We start from the raw sequence: 17,625 nt of genomic DNA on the forward strand, positions 1-17,625 counted from the left end.
ACACACACACACACACACACACACACACACACACACACACACACACAAAACTAGCTGTGTAATATTAGGCAAGTCACAACCCCATTTGCCCAAACTTCCCCTCTCCAAAAAGCAAAACAAACAAACAAACGAACAAACAAAAATGTACAATGTGTCATCAAAAAGATTTTTAAAGAACATCTAGAATAATAGTTCAGAAGATTAGCAGAAGGGAAGTTATCAGTTGTAATCTGTCATGGTGTGGATGAATTGTCATCAATATTGGTGCTGAGTGTCCATGGGGATAAAATCACAATTTTTTCAAGTATCAATGTAATTGTTCTATAAATTATTGGCAGTTTAAACTTGAATCATCAAAAGTTACCTTGATCTAACTTCCTGCCATCTTATAGATCACTGTCTTTCTGAATCTACTGGCTTTCATCTTATAAAAAATAAAGCTATGAAGAAAACTGCTTAGAAGGGCAAGTCAATTGACACTCTCCATAAAGCATTATTCTTGTTCCTCAATCCTGTCCCAGAGGGATAATTAAATCCAAGTTACACTAATTTATATCGGACCAATGGCATAAACAAAAAGAAAAATCAATTTAAAGCAACAATTATTTGGTTTTTTAAAAAGAGACGCTGATAGAATATAAGCCATTTTATAAGAGAAGCAGTTATCTTTCCCCTTTGTTTCTGATGATCTGTCCTTTTTCTCATCTGCTTTGTAGTAAAGAATGTGCTCATCATGAAGACAGAAGAAATCATCATATTCCTTCATTCTAATCACTTTTTTGATAGTAGAATAATGCATAATAAAGCTAACTAACATGGTAATATGATTTATATGCAAAATTCATGGATTTAATTTTCCTTTCATGTCATAGAATTGGACTAAGAAATTCAAAGGAAAATATTATTTGAGGTTAATCAAGTAAATACGCTGATTACAGAGTGACCCAGTGAGTTTTTGAGATTTTGATTATCTCTGCCCGTGAAGACCATGCAAATTTTCCATGGTGTTTCTTATAGCATGATATTCACTATTGCTGGCATAGTTTCTTGGCTTTTACTCTCAAGGGGAAAACTGTCATAGGAGGAGCTGCCTCTTTTTCTAGTCTTTAAAAGAGAGAATTCCCCCATTTTTCCTTGCTTATGGAGAGATCAGAGCCAGAACCTGGGGGTAGGTGGGTGGAGTGTGATTCTTCCACTACACAGCCCTCTGCCTAGCCAACTTCCATTAGCAAATGCCTGGAAGAAGGATCATGCATGAGCTACATAATCTCTCATGTTATTTGAGAGAATACTTGTATGATGTTGAACTATTGGTCACAGCCTTAGAGTGGCATCTATGGCATGTATTCTTAACCATATGACAGAAGGGAAGCATATGCTCCCATTCACAAGAGATTCTACATTTTAGGATTTTCTGAGTGGTGTAATCCTAAAATCTTTCAACAAAACAAGGTGGTGGGGGAGGGGAGAAAGGAGTGTTCTTCAGCAGTGCCAGTCTCTTGAGTTTCCAAGAGCAACTCAAAAGTTCAAGAATTCTGGAAATTCACATTTATTGAGAAAAAAAGAATTTCTTGAGCAATTTTCCTTCTGCTCAGAGAAGAGAAACAAATTAGTCACTTTCCCTGCTGCCAGGAGTAGCAAGAAAATTCTGAGGTCATGACCTAGCAAAGCAAGGCACCTGAATATTGTGTATCTCTTAACATGTTATTCAAATAATGAGGGTCTAATGGGGATGAGGTCTGACTGTGTATTATTTCAAAGAATGAATGCTTGCACAACCACACTGGGGTTTTGCAAGTTCTAAGTGCAATATATTAAACTGAATGTCTATCTGATTCTCTGAGGTAAAAGAATACTCACTAAAGAAAAAAAGGAACTAACACCCCTGGTATTATCTATTTCAGGGAGACTAGAAGTAGAAACAGGACTTCCCCATGGCTCTGGCTCCCACCTCCTCCAAAACACGTAAAAAATGATTAAACAAATTTTAGAGCTACAGAACCCACAAAGTAACAGAGAGAAATAAATATCCCACTAAAGGCAGCCTGGCAGGCCAACAGGAAGGAGCTATCTCATGAAGGTGGGAGCTGAGCCCAGCCCCACGTGAGCAATGTGCTTTTGGCCCCAGGGCAGCCCTGACCAGCAGTGGCCAGAGCAGATTTCAGGAGAGTGGAGCACCAGCAATTGTGGTGGTTTCCAGGCTTCTCAACCCATAAACGCCAAAGACAAAATAAAAAGGTCAGTGTAGAAATCTGTTGGAATGGGGGGGTGGGGACAGAAGAGTATGGTCCAACCCCTGCCCCCAGGGTGAGAAATGGCAGAGGCATGGCTGTGTCACTTGGCTGCCTCAGGAGCCCCTGCCTCAAAGATGTTGGGGGGGACCAGGCAGCCATTCAGAGGGTAATTGCTCTTGCTTTAACTTGCTTGGGTCTGTATTGCAGTCTTGGGTGGAAGTCCTGGGGTATGTGGCCATGTGCCAGAGCCCGTGGGGGCTACAGAGAGGGCACCATTGCTCCTAATAGCTCACACAACTGCAAAAACCCTGGCAATTTGGCACAAAGTTCTCTCCAATCTGAAAGCAGAGTTCTACAGTGGCAAAGAGTTCAAAAGTCAAGTAATTGACTGGCAACATGAGAAAGCATAGGAAATGCAATCTTACTGTAGATTCCTTTTGCAGGAACAAAAAGGATCAAAGTATGGAATGGTAGGAAGACAACAAATTCAGAACTCCTGCATCAAAAGTTCCCAAGAAAAGTATGGACTGATTACAGGACATGGAGAAGCTGGAGTAAGATTTTTAAAACCAAGTAAGAGAAGTGGAGGAAAAGTTGGGAAGAGAAATGAGAACAATGCAAGAAAATCATTAAAAGCTAGAAAACAGCCTGACTGAAGAATATAACACCTTAAATATAGATTAACTCAAATGGCAAAAGAGGCACAAAAAGGCAATGAGGAGAAGAATGCCTTAAAAAACTGAATTTGCTAGATGGAAAGTGAATTTCAAAAACTTATTAAAGAGAATAATTCCTTCAAAATCAGATAGGATCAATTGGAAGCTAATGACCATATGAGAAATCAAAATACTATAAAACAGATCGAAACAAATGAAAAAAAAATAGAAGGCAATGTGAAATATCTCATTGGAAAAAAAAAACACACTTGGAAAATAGATCTTGGAGAGATAATGTAAAAATTATTGGACTACCTACCTGAAAGCCATGATCAAAAAAGAGCCTAGACAACATCTTTCAAGAAATTATCAAGCAAAATTGCCCTGATAGTCTAGAAATGGAGGGCAAAATAGAAATTGAAATAATTAACCAATTGCCTCTTGAAAAAGATCCCAAAAAGAAAACTTGTGGCAATATTATAGCCAATTTCTAGAGTTCCCAGGTTAAGGAGAAAATACTGCAAGCAGTCAGGAAGAAACAACTTGAGTATTATGGAAACACAGTCAGGATAACACAAGATCTAGCAGCTTCTACATTAAGGGATTGAAGGGCTTGGAATATGATATTCCAGAGGTCAAAGGAGCTTAGATTAAGACCAAGAATAACCTACCCAGCAAAAACTGAGTATAATGATTCAGGAGAAAATATGGCTATTCAATGAAATAGAGGATTTTCAAGCATTTTGATGCAAAAACCAGAGCTGAATAGAAAATTTGACTTTCAAATACAAGAAACATGATAAGGTAAACAGGGAAAAGAAATCATAAGGAACTTATTAAGTTGACCTATTTACTTTCTTATATGAAAAAATAATCATTGTGACTCAAAAATCTTTTCTCAGCATGAGGATAGTTGAAGGGAATATACACACATATATATAGGAGGGTGTGTGTATAAATATATATATATATATATATGTGAGGGTGTGCATATGTATGTAGATGTATACATAGACAAAGGCCACAAGACAAGTTGAATATGAAGGGTTGATATCTAAAAAATAAAATTTAGAGGTGAGAGAGGAATATATTGGGAGAAGGAGAAAGGGAGAGAGAGAGTAAGGTAAATTATCTCATGTAAAAGAGATAAGAGAAAACTGTTACAATGGAGGGGAAGAGCAGGAAGGTGAAAGGGAATGGGGCAAACTTACTCTCATTGAATTTGGCTTATGTAGGGAATAACATACACAATCAATTGGATATCTTACCCCACAGGAAAATAGGAGGGAAGAGCATAACAAGGGAGATGATAGAAGGGAGGGTAGATTGGGGTATAGGGTATTTAGAAGCCAACATTTTTGAAAAGGGACAGAATCAAAGGAGAAAATAGAATAAGTGAAGGGTGGTATAAGATGATGGGAAATATAGTTAGTCTTTCACAGTATTTCTACTATGGAAATGTTAACTAAAAATGTACAACCTATATTTAACTGCTTATCTTTCCAGTGGGGGTAGCTGAGGAGTGAATAAGGGAAAAAATCTGGAACTCAAAGTTTTAGAAACAAATGTATATAAAAAAATTGATTATTATTATTATTTTTGCATGCAACTGGGAAATAAGATATACAGGCATTGGGGTATAGAAATCCATCTTGCCTTACTAAAAATTTGGGAGGGGATGGGAGAGTATATAAAAGCAAACATATTGGGGAAAAGGGTATTTAGTAGGCTTGCTATTTTGGGGTGTGGGTAGGGGATAGACAGGGAGAAAAATTTTAACTAAAAATCTTGTGGAAATGATTATTGAAAACTAAAAATAAATAAATAAATATTTAAGGGAGACCAAACAATAATGTGGCATTATAATTCCAAAAGAGTCAATGTATTCTTCCAGAAAGTGGGACTTGGTAGAATGTAAGGGTTTGCCTATATAGTAAAACCATATTTGGTTCCCTTCCTAGGGAAATAAAATCTATAGGGTGGCATTAAGCATTGGGAAAACATTAGTACCAGCATGGTTCTTTGGAAAGATCATTGGTGGTGCAAACAAATGTTTAAGTTCAAATTCTGTTTTTGACTTTTACTACTTGTGTGGCATTAGATAAATTATCTAACCTCTCTAGGCTTCAGTTTCTTTAACTCTAATTAAAGGTCAGATGGTCCATCCATTGGATCAAATGACTTCAGGTTTTATCATCTAAGATTTAATGATTGTGTTATGTTGTGGAAAGAATAATTTACTGAAGAAATGGGAAAATATTTATGGGCTTTTGGGTGTCACTTTTGCATTTTCTTCATTTAAGAAGATCCCAGTAATATCCTATGTCTTCTATATTTCATTTGAAGTAGAATGAAAGTTGTCCTATGCACAGTGAATATGTTGTTACTTGATTCCTTGTATCAGAATTGGGAACCCTTTTATCCACATTTGTTCATCTGTGGAGACCTTGACATAAGCTATATTTAGAGATGTTCCCTGGATAAATTCTGCGTGGAACCATCATAAGCCAAAGGGAGAATAATTTTCAAATTGGCTAAAAGACTGAATAAAATATATATGAATTCAAAACTTGGTAAGCCTGAGATAATAGAGACTTATACTAGGTATCAATACTCCTTTTTTAGTTCATATCCTTCTTTGTCTATCATTGGTACCATGAGGGAAAGACTGTATCATTTAGTGATAGAATTTTAAATCCTTCTTGTTAGGAAGTACATGGATGCATGGCCTTTTTTCAAGTTCACTGGTGGATTTGTACCTGGATATAATGCCAAGCAAAGGCAACTTCTCAAGGTTCAAAATACCATCATAGGTGCTCTCCATTCTATTCAGTGAAAAATTAAGAACATAGAAAATCAAAATATAGCATTCACCAAGTATAATTCAATAATCTCTAAGTACTACTCCACCCCTGGACATTATAATTCATTTAGTCAATCCCAAAGACCTTCTAGGTTGTACCACCCCTAGGCTGTACATTCATTTAGTCAACCACAAAGCCCTTCTTCTCAAATGGAGATTAGTTTCGAATCATAAATAAAGTACATTCATTTGGTCAATCACAGAGCACAAAAAAGTCAAAAGTTCCCCACCCTTGGATCACAATTGAATCTACCCCAGAGTTACAACAAACTTAAGCACAGCACTTAATACCCAAAGAGGTCTTTCTTCATCTTGACCTGAGGCAAGTTCTCAGCAATCTTATTTCCTGGGGAGACAAGGCTTAGCAAGGCCACAAGAAACATTGCAAGTGTCTTCATTAATTCATTCTCTGTCTGCAGAACAGTCATAGGCCCCCTGAAAACATTAGCAAAACCCTCTTCCAGGATTTCTGTAAACATACAACAAGAAAATCCTTCTTCAGGGCTTCTGAACCAACAGCAAGTTTCCAGAACCTCTGCAACAACAGCACTGTCCTTCACCAGTGGACAGAATTCACTCTCTGTCTGAAGAACAGTCTAAGGAGCTCTGAACCGATATTAAGATTCCAGCACCTCTGCAACAACAGTACTGTCTTTCATCAGTGAACAAATCTGGCAAAACAACATCAAAACAGACAGACAAAGTACCAGCATGACAGCCATGTCTCCTCAGTCCTTGGCAGCTCTGGGTGGCAGCTCTCAAAGTCCTGGGTAATTCAAACTGGCCCTCAGCAAACCTCTCTGTCTCTCTCTGCCTCCAAGATGCTGCTTCCAAAAAGTTCTTCTGCCTCTGTCTTTGCTTGTGTCTCTCTAAATTTACATCACCAGCTTCTCCCAGTTCAGCACTCTCTTTTCTCATCAACAAGTCCATCCCACAAAGTGGGATTCACAAGCTCTGGGTTTTAACACAATGAATCTGAAAACCAAGCCAATACAGGGGGATCTTTAAATTCCATTACTATTACACTGGGAAATGGTGGCAGTTTGCCAGATTTTGCAACCAGTATTTCCCTTTGTTTTTTGCTATTATTTGAGTAAACAACAATTCCATAAAGTGCTCAAGAAGATAAGGTTCTTTCAAATACCCTAGATCTATTCTAAAAGTCCTATTCCTCTTTTTATTACCAGACAGATGGATATAACCCTAACCTTAGTTTTTCTGGGGGAATAGATCTAGAAGTTTCCTCTCTTCAAAACCAGCTTTTCCATGTGGACATATCACTTAGTCTTCACCATTTTACAAAATCACCTGGAGAAAAGCAATAAAACTTCATTTTTTGTAGCCATTATATATCAGATCAGTCAATAAATAAACATTTATTCAGTGTCTACCATCTGCCAAGTTTTGTGCTAGAATACAATGGCAAAAATGAACCCATTCCTACCCTTTAAGAACTTAAACTCAATTGGATGAGGTAACATGTATACATATACAAGTATGTATAAAATATAAACAAAATGATAAGTAAATTTGGGAAATAAGGTCATTGTAACTAGTGTTACCAGGAAAAGCTTCATGTAGAAGATAGTTCTTAAGGTGAGTCTTGACAAAAAGAAAAGATTTTAGGAGACATGGGTAAGCCATGAGCACATTCCAAACATAAAAATATAACAAGTACAAAAGCCACAGAGAGAAAAGATGGAGCTTTTTGTATGACAAATAGTAAAGTCAGTTTAGATAGACCTCTGAGGTTCACAGCTTGCTTCTCTATTATGTGTTTCAAATCCTGCGTGGTCTAGTCATCTACCGAACTTTAGGATACTCTTCCCTCTCTTTTTCCCAAGAATTAAATGCCTAGCTCATTCTCTACTTATTTAGCCTAAAACTTAGCCTCATATTCAAATATATACACACACAAACATAGACACAGACACATGCATACACATGTGTGTATGTATTTATATGTATTTATGTGTCTATGTGTGTGTGTGTGCATATTCTCAAATACTAGGTATTCTCCATTCAAACATTTCTATTGCTCCTTTTATCTCTACCCCATCAGTGTCAGATACCCAAGGTTTACCATCTCCAATTAGTGTGCTAATTCCCGATCTCTGAAATTCTTTTTTCTGCTCACATTAGCCTATCATATCATCTTTCCTTCTGTCCTACCCTTCCTAAACCAATTCTTCATTTTTACTGCTGTACCATCAGTTATGCTAACCATCCCTTTTATCATAGGATCTGTATTGCTTTATGCCATGCTTCCCTTCCTTCAAAGTCTTGATTGTATAGTTAAATCAACTGAACACTATCTTTTATTCTTGAAATATTTACTTTTTTTCCCACTACTAATCATGTTTTGCCAAACTCAAATCCTGTTACCCTTACAATTCCCTTTTTTTCTTTTTCTACCCAAATTTTAATGAACATCACTACTGAAAGTCATATGATGTCCACTAGAAATTTATATGCTCTAATTTCAAATAGGATCTAACTGCTTCAAGACAATTCTTTTATTCTTATGTTATTGACACTACTATATTCCTGACCACAACCATAAACCCTTTACACCCTGTCACCACCACTCCAGCAAAGAACTTTGACCATTTTACTGAAATAAAAGGCCCTGCATGGTGAGCTACTTCTCTATACTTCACAATCCCTTTGCATAAATCATTATTATATTTCTATTTTCTTCTCTTTTCGAAAAAGAAGCCCCTTCTCCTTTCAAAACAAGCTAATATCCTTGTTTCTATCTTCCCATTCATCTATCCTGTTTTTGCCTTAGATATTTCTTGTTTTCTCTCTCATTTTATCATTTCCTATTTATTTACTGACCCCTCCCCAAGGCCAGTAGATATACCAGTTAATAAGTGTTTGTTAAATGTAACCAAATTGAGGAAAATCAAGTGATTTTTCCTGTTATCTAATAGGGAGGTGGGGTGAGTAATTCATACTGCTCCTAGTTTTTGAGTAACTGATATCCTTTGTGGTGTATGGATGTTTAGGGGAAGACTAGTACCTCTGGTGTGAGGGCTGCTGAGCCCTTTTTCAGAGCTGCTTTCTACCTTTTATGTCCACCTGCCATCAAACTTTCAACTGCAACTTCAAAAAGCTGTAGCAAGCACAGTGGATGTACCCTAATAAACTATAATGGCAGATGGGCTAAATCAGATTGATGGTGACTGAAAGGCCTAGAAAGCATCAGCAAGTTGGCCTGGTAGTGTCTATGCCAAGACTGTGAAGACTTCCCTGGAAGAGTAGACAGATGTAAAAGATTTCTTTCAATGAGTCGTAGAGATAAGCAAGCATTGGGGAATGTTTTGAGCTTGGTTAGACAATGAAGACACCAGTCATCTTGACTTTGGCCTTGCCACTGGCCTCTAATGACTCTGGAAGAGAGAGTGAGGCTGATGACTTCAGCAACCATGCCTTACTTAGATCCAATTTATGCACAAATTAAAAGACATAAACCCTACCATCTTACCATTTTTACCTAGTTTGAAGTCCCGTGGCAATGAGCAGATATACTAGGGGCCATAATCATATCTGTGGACAAAGGCAGCCCAGACTAGTGCTACTTTCTCTCTGAACCAAAGCAGCAGTGGGATTTAGCAGATTACTGGGTCCCTGAGCAGCTTTTTTTTTAAAGACTGTGCTGCTCACTTCCTGGCATGAAGAAGGGTCTAGAAAAGGTGCCCTGAAAATTGTCTGCTGCACCTAAACTAACCCTAGCCTGTTTTTCACAGGTGGCAAAGGCCCTATTCCATGACTGAAAAACACACATACACATGCATGTGCATGGTTGGGCACATGTACTCACACACACAAACACAAATGTACAAAAATTTTTGCAAAAATCGTCTCATTTACCAGTGGTACATGGAATATGCTGACACTTGTAGAGAACATGAAATTCAGTTGACCTGAAACACAAAGAGTTCTATTTGCATGAGAACTCAGCAGGAATAACACACAAATAATAGCCCTGGTTGAAACAAGCCTGGCAAATGATGGTTAGTTTACTGAAGTCAGAGATGTATACACATTTTTCTGGAGTAGTCAATGAGATGAGTAGCTGACATAGGTTTTGCTATCTAATCTAATCTAATCAAATCTAATCAACAAACGTGTATACCTCCCAAAAGGCATGAATAACAAGCTCACGAAAATGGGATGCACTTGTTGGAAAATGCCACACCATTATTATCAGTGCATATACTCCCAGGATGGTGAACCCTGATGAGATCAAAGAAAAATTCTACAAAGCCCTGGAGATCTTCATCATACCTCCATTGTCCATCTCTATAGAGGAAAGGGAAATAGGTTGTCCTGTGAAAATCATAGAAAGGTCTTTTTCAGTTATTGCCAGCAAGATTCTTGCTGGGGGGAGGGAGAGGGGTGAAGGGCAGAGCCAAGATGGCAGAATAAAAGCAGGAACTTTCTTGAAATCATTCCATGATCAACTCCAAATTTCTGTAAAAAATGACTTTAAACAAATTTTATAGCTATAGCACCACAAATTGACAGAGTAAAACACATCTCCAACTGAAGATGGCTTGGCAGGCCAACATGAAGGGTCTATCATACTGGACTGGGAAAGGATTGTAGTCCTGTGAGGGACATACTGGTACAGACTGGGCAGAATAGGACTTAGGGGATTGGATCACTGCCAGCTGGGGTGCTTTCCAGACTTCTCAACACACAATCATCAAAAACAAGCTAAAAGCTCAGTGGGGAATCATTGTTGGACTTGGGTGAGAGAAGAACAAGGTCCGGCTTCAGCCCTGGGACAGCAGAAGTGCCTACTTCTCGAGCTCCAGACCCAAAGATGGTGAAAGATCAAGCAGCTGATCAGGGGGCAATTAGAAGGAATTCTTTGCTGGTGCTGAGGCAGGATTCTCTTGCTTTGCCCTGCTCGAATCTGGGTCATAGTCTTGGGTGGTGGTTCTGGGGTAAGGAGGAGCACGTGTATGGCTGAGCTTCTGGTGTCTGTGGAGAAGGAGTCCTCCTCATAGTTCTGAGACAGAAAAGATTACTTGTGCTCATGCACAGACCGGCCCACAAACGAGGAGAGGAGGAAAATACTTTTCTTTTGATCATATCACCTTAGAAAAACTGAAAATTTACAGGGGACAAGAAGTAGCTCTGACAGCAGTTGTGCAAAACACTGGAAATTTAGGATATAGCACTTTCCACGCTGGAAGCACAGTCCACTTTGGCAAAGAGCTCAAAAGTTGAGTAATTGGCTGGCAAGAGGAGCAAACATAGGAAAAAGTCAGCCAGTCTTTCTTTGGTGACAGAGAAAAACAAAGCATACAACCAGAAGACAACAAAGTCAAAACTCCTTCATCCAAAGCCTCTAAAACCAATATAAATTGGTCATGGGCGTGGAGAAGCTCCAATAGAATTTTGAAAATCAAGTAAGAGAAGTAGAGGAAAAATTGGGAAGAAAAATGAGAGTGATGCATGAAAATCATGAAAAAGGAATCAACAGCTTGCTAAAGGAGACCCAAAAAATACTGAAGAAAATAACACCCTAAAAATAGACTAATTCAAATGGTAGAATAAGTTCAAAAAGCCAATGAGGAGAAGAACTGGACAAATTGACAAAGACTCACTGAAGAAAGTGATTCCTTCAAAGTTAGAATGGAACAAATGGAAGCTAATGACTTCGTGAGAAATCAAGATATTATAAAACAGATCCAAAAGAATGGGGAAAAAAGAAGACAATGTGAAATATCTCATAGAAAAAAAAACACTGACGTGGAAAATAGATCCAGGAGAGATAATTAAAAAATTATTGAACTACCTGAAAGCATTGATCAAGAAAAGAGCCACACATCATCTTTCAAGAAATTATCAAGGAAAACTGCCCTGATATTCTAGAAGCAGAGGGTAAAATAGAAATTGAAAGAATTCATCCATCACCTCTTGAAAAAAATATCCCAAAAAGAAAACTCATAGGGATATTATAGCCAAATTCCAGAGTTCTCAGGTCAAAGAGAAAATATTCCAAGTAGTCAGGAAGAAACAATTCAAGAATTGTGGAAACACAATCAGGATAACAAAATCTAGTAGTTTCTGCATTAAGTGATTGAAGTGTTAGGAATATGGTATTCTGGAGATCAAAAGAGCTAGGACTAAAATCAAGAATCACCTACACAACAAAACTGAGTATAATATTTCAGAGGAAAATAGGGGTGTTTAATGAAATAGAGGACTTTCAATCATTCTTGATGAAAAGACTAGAGCTGAACAGAGAATGTGACTTTCAAACACAAGAATCAAGAGAAGCATGAAAGGTAAACAGGGAAGAAAAATCATAAGGAATTTATTAAATCTGGACTGTTTACATTCTTATGTGGAAGGATGATATTTGTAACTCATGACACTTTTCTCAGTATTAGGATAGTTGAAGAAAAAATACTTATATGTGTGTACATGTATGCATGTATGCATACATGTACATGTGTATATGCCTGGATACATGCATATACAGTCAATGCATGGGCATGTGTACGTGTGTATATATGCACATGATTATGCATGTGTGTATGTATATTGCATATATGAACACATGCATGCATATATATGTATGCCTAAGAACATATACATATACAAACATATATGTTTGTATGGCAGAGATTGAGTTGAATATGAAGGTATATCTAAAAAATAAAATTAAGAGGTGAGAGAGGAATATGTTGGGAGGAGAAAAGGAGGGATAGAATATTATAAATTGTTTCACATAAAATAGGCAAGAGAAAGCTGTTACAATTGATGGGAAGGCAAGAGAGGTGAAAGGGCATGAATCAAACTTTCTCTCATTGGATTTTGCTTAAGGAATTATTAACATACACTCTCAATTGAAATTATTATCCTACAGGAAAATACAGGGAAAGTGGATAAGAGGGTGAGATCATAGAAGGGAGAGCAAATTGGGGGAGGGGATAGTCAGAAGCAAACACTTTTGAAAAGGGAAAGGGTGAAATGAGAAAAACAGAATAAATGGGGGGTGGGATAGGATGGAGGGAAATATAGTTAGTTTTCTTAAAAATATGACTATTATATAAATATTTTGTCTAAGTACACATATTTAACCTATATTGAATTGCATGTCTTTTCAATGGGGGGAACTGAAGAGGGTTGAAGGGCAAAAAATCTGGAACTCAAAGTTTTTACAATAAATGTTAAAAAATTGTTTTTAAATTCAACTGAGAAATAAGATATACAGGCAACGGGGTATAGAATCCATCTTACCCTACAAAAAAGTAAGGAGGAAGGTGGCAAAGCACTGTGATGGGGGGAAGAGAAGAGAGGACAACAAGTAATCAATATGCTTGCTATCTTGAGGTGTGGGTAGGGGAGGGATGGGGAGAAAATTTGGAACTTAAAATCTTTTGGAAATGTGTTGAAACCTAAAAATAAATAAATACATTTTGAAAAAAAATATTCTTGCTAGAGTCTTCTTTAATAGGCTGATTGTTCACCTGAAATATGGTCATCTACCTGAGAGCTAATGTAGCTTCAGAAAAGTTCAATGAATGGTAAATATGATGTTTGCTGCCTGACAACTCCAGGGAGAAGCCTGGAGCAGAAGAGAGGTCTGTAATCAATGTTTGTGATCTGTGCAAGGCTGTTGATACAGTCAGGAGGGCTTGTGAAAGATCATGACAAAATTAGGGTCCCCACAGAAGATCATCACCATTGTACACCAGTTCTATGACAGCTTGCTTACATGGGTTCTGGATACTGGACAATACTGTCATAATTTCCCTGTTAATGCTGGAGTGAAGCAGGTCTGTGTGCTTGCTCTCATGTTTTTTTGCATGATGTTTTCAGCAATATTGTTGGATAACTTCAATGAGGAGGAAAATGGCACCAAGGTCAGCTACCATACTAACGGTAAATTATTTATCTTTAAAATGACACAAGCCTCTACTAAAGTAGAGGGAGAACTGGTGCATGACCTTTTGTTTGCAGATATCTGATTGTACACTCAATATAGCCTCTGAAGCTGAGATGTAACAGAATATGGATTGATTTGTTGCTCTTTATGTTAATTTGGGCCTGACAAAACCAAAAGAACAGAGATTCTTTACCAGCCAGCACCACACTACCCATATGAAGAACCTTTGGTTACAGAAAATGGAGAAATATTAAATGCTGTGGATAAATTCACTTCCATTGGCAGCATACTTTCCATGAATGTACACAGATGAAGAGGTTGATGCATATATTACCAGGGCTAGTTCAGTGTTTGTGAAGCTCCAAAAGAAACCATGGGGGAGAGGAGGAATATTAGGCTGCCTACCCAACTGAAGATCTACAAAAACACTGTGATGACCTCATTGGTGTATGCCTGTGAAATCTGTAAAATCTACTGGCCCCATGCCCCAAAATGTAATCACTTCCATTTGAATTATTTTAGGAAGATTCTGAAGATCACCAGGAATGATAATGTAACAGACACTGAAATCCTTTCTTTAAAAAAAAAAACACAATTATTTTTTTGTGTTTAGTTTTTAACATAGATTTACAAAAGATTTTGAGTTGCAATTTTTCTCTCCCCATCATTCCCCTACCCCCACCCTGAAATAGCAAGACTACTAAATACCATTTCCCCCAAACTGTTCTCTCTTATATCCTTCCTCATCTCCCCCTAAATTTCTAGTAGGGCAAGATGGATTTCTATAGCCTAGTGCTGGTATATCTTATTTCCCAGTTGCATGTAAAAAATGAATTTTTTAACATTTGCTTTTAAAACTTTGAGTTCCAGATTTTTCCTGCTCCTTCCTTCCTCACACACCCCCACTGGGAAGATAAACAATTCAATATAGGTTGTACATGTATAGTTACCCAAATCATTTCTATAGTAGTTATATATTGAAAGACTAACTGCATTTCCCTTCATCCTATCCTCCCCCCCACTTATTCAATTTTCTCCTTTGACCCTATCCCTTTTTAAAAATGTTTGCTTCTATCTACCCTCTCTCTCTCATTCTGTGCTCCCTTCTATCATCCCCCTCTTATCCCCTTTCCCCCTATTTTCCTATAGTGTAAGATACAAAATTTAGTGCATAGGTTATTCCCTACTTAAGCTAAGCTCAATGAGAATAAGGTTGTCCCATTCCCTTTCACTTTCCTGCTCTTCCCCTCTATTGTAACAATTTTCTCTTGCCTCTTTTATATGAGATAATTTACACTACTCTATCTCTCCATTTCTCCTCCCAATAAATTCTTCTCTAACCTCTTAATTTTATTTTTTATATATTATTCCATCACACTGAAATCATCCTGTGCCCTCTGTCTATGTATACATGAACATATAAATGCCCACACCCACATATTTATATACACATACATCTCCCTATACATGCATATATATATGTATGTATACATACATAAGCATATATATTCCCTTCAACTATCCTCATACTGAGAAAAGTCTGATGAGTTACAACTATAGTTTTTCCATGTAGGAATGTAAATAGTTCAACTTTTATAAGTTCCTTATGATTTCTTTTTCCTGTTTAACCTTCTCATGCTTCTCTTACTTCTTATATTTGAAAGTCAAATTTTCTGTTCAGCCCGGGTTTTTTAATCAAGAATACTTGAAAACCCTCTATTTCATTGAATAATAGTATTTTCCACTGAAGCATTATACTAAGTTTTTCTGTGTAGGTGACTTTTGATTTTAATCATGCCTCTTTTGACCTCTGTAATGTCATATTCCAAGCCCTTTGATCCCTTAATGTAGAAGCTGCTAGATCTTGTGTTATCCTGATTGTGTTTCCACAGTACTCAAACCGTTTCTTTGTGACTGCTTGCAGTATTTTTCCTTGACCTGGGAACTCTGGAATTTGGCTATACTATTACTAAGAGTTTTCTTTTCAGGATCTTTTCCAAGAGAAAATTGGTGAATTCTTTCAATTTCTATTTTTCCCTCTGGTTCTAGAATATCAAGGAAATTTTCCTTGATATTTCCTTCAATGATGAGGTCTGGGTTCTATTTTTTTAAAGCAATTGGGGTTAAGTAACTTGCTCAAAGTTACATGGCCAGTTATTTCTGGGTGTGGTGCTAAGTATCTGAGCCCGGATTTGATCCCCCAGGTCATCCTGACACTGGGGCTGGTGCTCTTACTCGCTGAGCCACTTGGCCACCCCTGGGTTATTTTTTTGATCATGACTTTCAGATAGTCCAATAATTTTAAATTATCTCTCCTGGATCTATTTTCCAGGTCAGTGTTTTTTCCAATGAGATATTTCACATTGCTTTCTATTCTTTTATTTGTTTGGATCAGTTTTATAGTATCTTGATTTCTCATAAAGTCTTTAGCTTCCAATTGATCCTATCTGATTTGGAAGGAATTATTCTCTTCAGTAAGTTTTTGAAATTATTTTTCCATCTGGAAAATTCAACTTTTTAAGGCATTCTTCTCTTCATTGGCTTTTTGGGCCTCTTTTTCCATTTGAGTTAGTCTGTTTTACAATGTGTTATTTTCTTCAGTGCATTTTTGGGTCTCCTTCAGCAGGCTGTTGAATCACTTTCACGATTTTATTGCATCATTCTCATTTCTCTTCCAAATTTTTCCTCCATTTCCTTACTTGATTTTTAAAATCCTTCTTGAGCTCCTCTGTGGCTTATAATCAGTTCATATTTTTCTTGGAGGCTTTTGATGCAGGGATTCTGACTTTGCTGTCTTCCCCCTACTCTATACCTTGATCCTTTTTGTTTCCAAAAAAAGGATCCTATGGTCTGTTTGTGCTTCCTTGGCTTGCTCATATTGCCAGTCAATTACTTGACTTTTCAGCTCTTTTCCATGAGAGAACTTTGTCCCAAAATGCTGGGGTTTTTGCAGCTGCCGGAACTGTTAGGATGGCTCCCTCTCTACAGACCCCACAAGCTCTGGTCACTGGTCACACACCCCAGGACCATCACCTAAGACCAGAATCCAGATCCATGCAGGTTAAAGCAAGAGTGATTGCCCTCTGAATGGTTGCTTGCTCCCCTATGATCTGCAGGCCAGAAGTTCCTGAGACAGCCATGCAGAGGTGGCTGCACACCTGTGATGCCTCTGCCACTTCTTGCCCTGGGGGCAGCGGCCAGACCATGCTCTTCCATCACCCCCTGTTCCAACAGAGTTCCACATTGACCTTTTAATTTGTCTTTGGTTTTTAGAGGTTGCAAAGTCTGGGAATCTCCACAGCTGCTGGTGCTTTACTCTTCTGAAGTCTGCTCTGGCCACTGTTGGTTGGGGCTGCCCTGGGGCTGGAACCATGGCTCTCATGGGACTGTGGTCTGCTCCAGCTCAGTGTGATAGACCTTTCTCATTCGCCTGCCAGGCTGCCTTCAGTGGGAGATTAGTTTCTCTCTTTCACTCTGTGGTTTCTGGACCTCTAAAACTTTGTTTAGTCATTTTTTTTTACATGTAATGGAAGTGGTTGGAGCTGGAGTCCACACCAAGTATGTGCTTCTACTCAGCCATATTGGCTCCACACTCCACTGAAATCCTTTCTTGAGCTGAACTGTCAAGCATTCAAATTCTGCTGCCAACACTGATAAGTTGTTTACATAACTTGAAAGTCAAATGGAAGTTTGCCAAAAAGACTAATTTATGGATATTTTACACAGGTAAACACTCACTTAGAGGTCAGAAAAAGTAATACAAGGAAAATATCAAGGTCTCTCTGAAGAACTTTGTTATCAGTTGTGAGATGTGGGAGACACTGGCACAGGATTTTTTTAGTATGGCATGCCCACATTGAAGAAGGTACTGTACTCTATGAGCAAAGCAAAATTGCAGTAGCTCAAAATAAATATGAGATACACAAATTTAGAGAGCTCTCCATTCCAAATGTTCAT

The sequence above is a fragment of the Petaurus breviceps genome, unplaced genomic scaffold (genome assembly GCF_028583685.1).
Source record: "Petaurus breviceps papuanus isolate PSGF00001 unplaced genomic scaffold, PetGlider_PUasm1.0 90845, whole genome shotgun sequence".
Lineage (NCBI taxonomy): Eukaryota > Metazoa > Chordata > Mammalia > Diprotodontia > Petauridae > Petaurus > Petaurus breviceps.